The following is a 6,497-nucleotide window of genomic DNA, read 5'->3' on the forward strand; positions in this document are numbered from 1 at the left end:
AGATCAAACAGGAAGACTGCAAAATTCATTAAATGTAGTTCTATAGTATAGGTGGTTTCAGAGATATAAAAAGAACAAATATAAGATTTCGTTTTTTGCTTCTGAGGCTAATCGCGACGCTAAGGGTAAATGGCGAGGAAATGTAACGGAGGAGAAACAGTCCCAAAAGTTATGGGCTGCATGTAAGTTAATACCACAGAGATATTACAGTAGGTGTAGGTTCTACCACCAGAACTTTTCTATTATAATAATACTGGTTATGCTGTACTGTTAGCTATAGATGCTGATATTTGAGAAACTTAAAAGCTTATTTGCAAAATTTTAGATAAATAATAATCTGTTAGACTGTAAACATATTTTATATCCATTCTGCAAAAGAACCGATGACAAAATTTAAAAATTGTAATCGCCCAGACAGGGACTCGAACCCTGGACAGCTAGGTTAAAAGCCTAACGCTATACCAACTAAGCTATCTGGGCACAAGGTATTATTTTCTTGAAAAGTTAGTTATGTTAAGAAATATATTGAAACACTTGAGAACACTCTTGGTCTGGTTCGACAGAGAAGGAGACACATTTCCAAATTTTTACAGACTGGGTGTATTTTTCCACTATATGTAATTCGAAACGCTAAAGTTCAGCTAGCTTCCAAAATTGAGGTAAAGATTGTGTTTGGCGAGATTAACAAGTTACAATTATATCCAGTTACGGACAAATAAAGCTAAAACTCTCAGATTTACTGTACTAGCCAAGTTTTAGTAACATTTTCTTTACTTTAGTACAAATAACAAAGAAATAGGTATATTTTATTTATAATTTGACAAAATGTACTAGTATTTAATTCATAAAGTTAGGTAAACAACATTATTTTTAAAAAATATTGTTACTGCCTTCAAATTTTATGTTTTTTAGCCACTAACAACTGGTTTACACTGTTTGGCATCCTTTAAATAGGAAAAGAAGGAATTATTTGTTTAGTATTTTTACTACTTTATATTTATTTAAGAAAACAATTCTACACTTTAACTTAACTTTAACAAATTGTCACTAATTTATATATCAAAGTTATGTTATTTAGAGTGTATGAAGGCGTATAAAGTTGATATTTGTACTTATCAGTTCAACTAACAATTATATTTTACACACAAATGATAATGTTTACAGTTAAATTACTTGAATCAGAGAATAATATTTTACAGTAATTGATTCATTCAGCTCTAGTCAGTACTTTTATGCATCAGAAAGTTTTCTTAATTTTCTATTACGCATGCCATTTTGGGCTATTCTTAAAATGTATTTCCAGGGCAAACTGGTTTAATTTTCTGCTTATAATGCAAAGTTGACAGTTTTCGCACAATGCATTGTACATTTGTTATATTCTCTACTTACAATCCAAATATTATGCTTATTTAATGTATAACTAACTAACTCTCTAGCCTTCTTAAACCCAAATGTTCATGGCTGCAGCAACACATCCCTTTCATCTGTTCCTGTCCTGAGCAAGATCTATATACTCCTTTCCTTCCCTACCAATTTCCTTTAGGTCCATCTCTACATTATCCCTCCATCTTTGTTTTGCTCTTCCTATTGGTCTTTTAACATCAGGTTTCCCAACAATAATCCTGTATACTCTTCTTTCCTCTCCCATTCGTACCACATAATCTACACACCTAAGTCTTCTTGATTTAATCATTCTAATAATATCTGGACATGAATACAAATTATGTACTTCTAAATTATGTAACCTTCTCCACTCATCAGTCTCCTCATCTGTTTTAGGTCCAAATATTTTCCTAGGGATCTTATTTTCAAATACTCTCAATTTATGTTCCTTTTTCAATGTAATGGACCAGGTTTATTTACTGTATTTAACTTTTATTTTTGTAATTAACAAAAATTAAAAGCTTATACTGTAGTTATTATATCTTTTTCTATCAGCTTATTTTGAAATTAATATTATTAGGTATAGTCTTTGATTTATAACTATATTGCTTTTTTATCAATTTATCTAAGAGTACACGCAGACAAACACATGTGTACACATTTTTATGTAAATAGATATGCCTTTTTTCAATATTTTAGTATGAGTTAGTTTAGTTGCAGGATTTTGTTGTCCAAGTATAGATGAGAACTGAGCTGGGAGACTGTTTTGAACCTTTTCATGAGAGTTTGCATGTGAACTGTATGCAACAGTACAGCATAACCAGTATTATTATGATAGAAAAGTTCTGGTGGTAGAACCTACACCTACTGTAATATCTCTGTGGTATTAACTTACATGCAGCCCATAACGTTTGGGACTGTTTCTCCTCCGTTACATTTCCTCGCCATTTACCCTTAGCGTCGCGATTAGCCTCAGAAGCAAAAAACGAAATCTTATATTTGTTCTTTTTATATCTCTGAAACCACCTATACTATAGAACTACATTTAATGAATTTTGCAGTCTTCCTGTTTGATCTGTTAAATAATCCAGTCAATAAAAATATACTTGCATAGAAAAATCTGTTTTTCAGATACTTTAATCGGGTAATCTGCTTTTGCGTACTTCCTCAGAAATATACACAATCATAGTTCTTTATAAATTTAGCACCTGATATAGAATAAGTCGAAGTCTAGTTAGAGTTGGCCTGTAAGTGCTTCTGGTACAAGTAGTTACTTGAACAAACAAATATTGGGTGTATAAAAGATATCATTCTTGTGAAACAGTAAAAATCAACCTCATTTCCTCGTAATATTAGCTGTAAGTGCTTCTTGCAGATTAACAAAGCTCTGGCGTGTGGTCCTACGTCACCTATAATCCTTTGTAAGGTTCGTGTTGTCCTATAAATTGTCGATATACATACTAAGTCCCTAGTTACAGCCTAAGCTTTTAGTTTCAATCAGAGGATTTCAGTGTTCAGATAGTGATTGTAGCCTCGTATAATAAACCAAATGGAAATAACCCAAATGTTGATGCACCCAAAAAACCAGTAATACTTCAAAAATACCTTGAAAAAGGCTATAAGGCTAAATTATTCTGCTAGCATAGAAAAAAGTTTAGCAAGTGGACCTATGGTCCATATAGTCAGTCGTCTGTGAACTTCGTCTTGTCCTGTGAATTGTCAATAAATTGATAAATGGTTATATATATATTTTTTTTATATATAAAAAGGAACAATGTTGGTAAGCGTCCAGTTGTGGACCCCTCGGTAAAAGGATTTCAGTCTTTATAGACACACAATAATGTTCGTTACACTAAAAAATTTGGCCTTGTATAAAGTCAAATAGTCGAAATGTTAAACATTTCGTGTACTTTATCCAGTAAGCCTTAGCTAGAAATACAATAACAGCGTTACAGACATAAAAGTTAAGCAAGCTTTGATAGTCTAGTGGCACATAATAAATATAAAATATCCTTTAAAATACTCTGACAAGTAGTTGTGGGTTATCTGAGATCAAAATTTTCAAGCCCTCTCTCCTGCATAAATAGGCTCTAGAATTCACTAAGCCTCAAAATAATATTGGGTACATAAAATAAAAAGCAGATGGAGAGTGATGCTGATCGCATCATCTCCAAACAGCAAAAACAAAAGTATATGGATGGAGCCCTACCTGATATATTTAGGAAACTTTACCTAGTATAAGAGTAACAAAATACTCAGCAAACTCTAAAATAAACAATCTTTCCTACGTAGCAGGCGTAACCTGACCTAAATAAATACACATAGAAATACAGAACAAAAAATAGCATAGTGGAAATCAGTAAACCCTAATAATAATAATAATAATAATAATAATATATTCTGTGGCTTACATTTCAGCTAAAAGTACTTTTTATTTAGTGTTTTTGAAAATATTTAAATAAATACTAAACTCTAAGTTAAAAATTTGTAAATGTATATATGATACAAAACAAAATAAATAAAAATTAATACATATCCTGGAAAAAATCAGTAAAAAAGTTGAAAACATCTCTTTTTGCATCCAAAATATAATAACAAATCCTTCCTGACTGGATTAAATTGTGTTATTTGAGTAATATTAAGCCTAAACTTGTAAAATAAAAGGGTAAAACTTGACGAAACACACTTCATGTGTACAAAATTTAATTCAAACCACATCTAAATTGTGTTATTTGAGTAAATAGAGAATAATCCTGTAAACTTGGAAAAAATCTCTCTCTCTCTCTCTCTCTCTCTCTCTCTCTCTCTCTCTCTCTCTCTGTGTGTGTGTGTGTGTGTGTGTGTGCGCGTGTGTGTGGATGCGTGTGTGTGTGTGCGTGTGTGTGGATGCGTGTGTGTGTGTGTGTGTGCGTGTGTGTCCAAAATGTAATAAAAAAACACGTTCAAATCGTGTTATTTGAGTAAGTATTAGGCTAATCTTGTGAAATAAACAGATAGAAGTTGAGAACACACACTTTGTGTGTCGAAAATATAACTAAAAGTCTTTCCTGAACAGATTAAATTGTGTTATTTGAGTAATAATAAGCCTAAACTTGTGAAATAAACAGATAGAAGTTGAGAACACACACTTTGTGTGTCGAAAATGTAACTAAAAGTCTTTCCTGAACAGATTGAATTGTGTTATTTGAGAAAAAATAAGGATAATCTGGGAAAATGTTTGACATAAAGTCAAAGTTTGGTAAAAAATAAACTCAATAATATGTTAAATAGCACACAGTAACATAAATTTACTACCTAAATCAATAATCAAAGGGTCCTAGGTTCGTTACCCCGTGATCAAAGCAAATAGTGAAAACTGTAGGCCCAGTCCCTGATAGCTCTCCCTTCTTCCTAGTACAAATTAAAACCCTTCGGCTTCGTTCTCCTTCTTCAAATTAAAGTTCTCGCTCCAATCTAATTGGGTATCCAAAAATTCTTTTTTCTTGTGTTCTCGGTAACCTTGGCTTACTTAGACAGAAACCTGTTCTGACATGCAAGCGTTCCAGGGTAAAACCCGCGCTAAAGCGTCCTGTGCCTTGGGGCAACCCTGAGAGGAATATTAATTGGCGGCGGAAACCGGTTCTACAAGCGACGCATAGCTTCAAAGATTTGACCTACATCGCGCATTCTCAGACATCCTTTGTTCTAGTGTTCTAGAAAACCTTGGCCTACTTAGACAGAAACATGTTCTAGCACGCAAGCGACGCACAGTTTCAAAAAATTGACGCTTGCTGCGCATTCCCGGACTTCCTTTGTTGTCTGGTTCAATCCCTCCCCTGCCCTACAGTATTGCATACCTTTCCCCTGTTCTTGCGTTCAGATTAGCCTTGGAGAAAACCGGTTTTGAAAATCTACCGACGCGTTCTGATTGGTGAATTAGGTTCTCGCGTTCTTTCTTTGTCCTGGCGTTCTGACGTCATTTGACCTTGACTGCACATCCCCCATATTCCTTTCTCCTCTACCCTCAGAGCGGAGGTCAGATACAGAGACATTATTCTGTCTAGCGTGACGTACCATCGTCTTTCATACCATAATAACATACATTATTACATACATTGTACACTATAGGCCTAACCATTTATTACCGTTACATATCGCGGGTTCGAGTACCGGGACCGTCTTCTTTCGTACCATTAACACCTTTCATAGCGGTTCATAAACCATAAACTCTTATTTTCAATATTATAAACATTAATATTAACATTTTATACATTACATACTTTGCAGTAATGAATATAAAATCATATGCATAACGTTTAGTACCTCTAATTACCTTTTATATACATATTTTTCATAAAATAAATAATTATATACTCATAAATGTTATAAACATGCAAATACGTAAATGTAAAGTATTCTAAGTACATGCTAATTAGTTCTAATTACATGCAAATTAATTAACACCCGTGCAAATTAGTTCTAAGTACGTGCAAATTAATTGCGAATATTAATTAGCAACATCCACTATCGTATTCCCCTTCTACTGAGCTATATTTAGGGTACATGGAAGAACTTAATGTACTTCAAGATTTCGATTGTCCCCAAGATGCAGTAACAAAAGACGAGATAAAGGAAGTGTTAATAAGCATATACACTAAGAGAACAAAGAAGGAGGGGAAGGAGAATGAGAATGGCATGAAGATAAGAATAAAGAAAGGGGATTTAGTTTTCTGCAAGACACATCCAGTAAGTAAAGCCTCTGAAAGAGCGATTTAGAAATATATTTTCGTATAGGAGGGACCCTATGAAGTTACGAATATATTTCGAAATACTGTGTTGATAAGACATGTAGAAACGAAAATAGAAAGAAGAGAGAATCTGGATGACGTCAGAAGGTATAATTGTACAGAAGAAAGGACAGGAAGCATCACAAATAGAAAAATGAACCCGTAAGAAGATTCGGAATTGATGACAGAATTTTTTTTCTAATTACAAAATGATTTTTATAATAGAAAAACAAATATCCCGAGGAGGGAGATATTGTGTTACGTGCCTAGTTGACCGGACCAAATCATTTACATGGAATGAACTAGTTAGCGGAAGCGACAACAGGTGGCAGCGCGACAGAAAAATGG

At 33.5% G+C, this 6,497-nt stretch overlaps 1 non-coding gene across 1 annotated transcript; it reads right to left on the reverse strand.

Moving 5' to 3' along the window:
• Positions 1-407: 407 nt before the first annotated feature.
• Positions 408-480, reverse strand: TRNAK-UUU (transfer RNA lysine (anticodon UUU)). The gene has a single exon. It is a non-coding gene; the product is annotated as a tRNA-Lys (tRNA).
• Between the last annotated feature and the right edge of the window lie 6,017 nt (positions 481-6,497).

This window comes from Lepisma saccharinum, chromosome 10, assembly GCF_977018435.1.
Source record: "Lepisma saccharinum chromosome 10, izLepSacc3.1, whole genome shotgun sequence".
Classification (NCBI taxonomy): Eukaryota; Metazoa; Arthropoda; class Insecta; order Zygentoma; family Lepismatidae; genus Lepisma; species Lepisma saccharinum.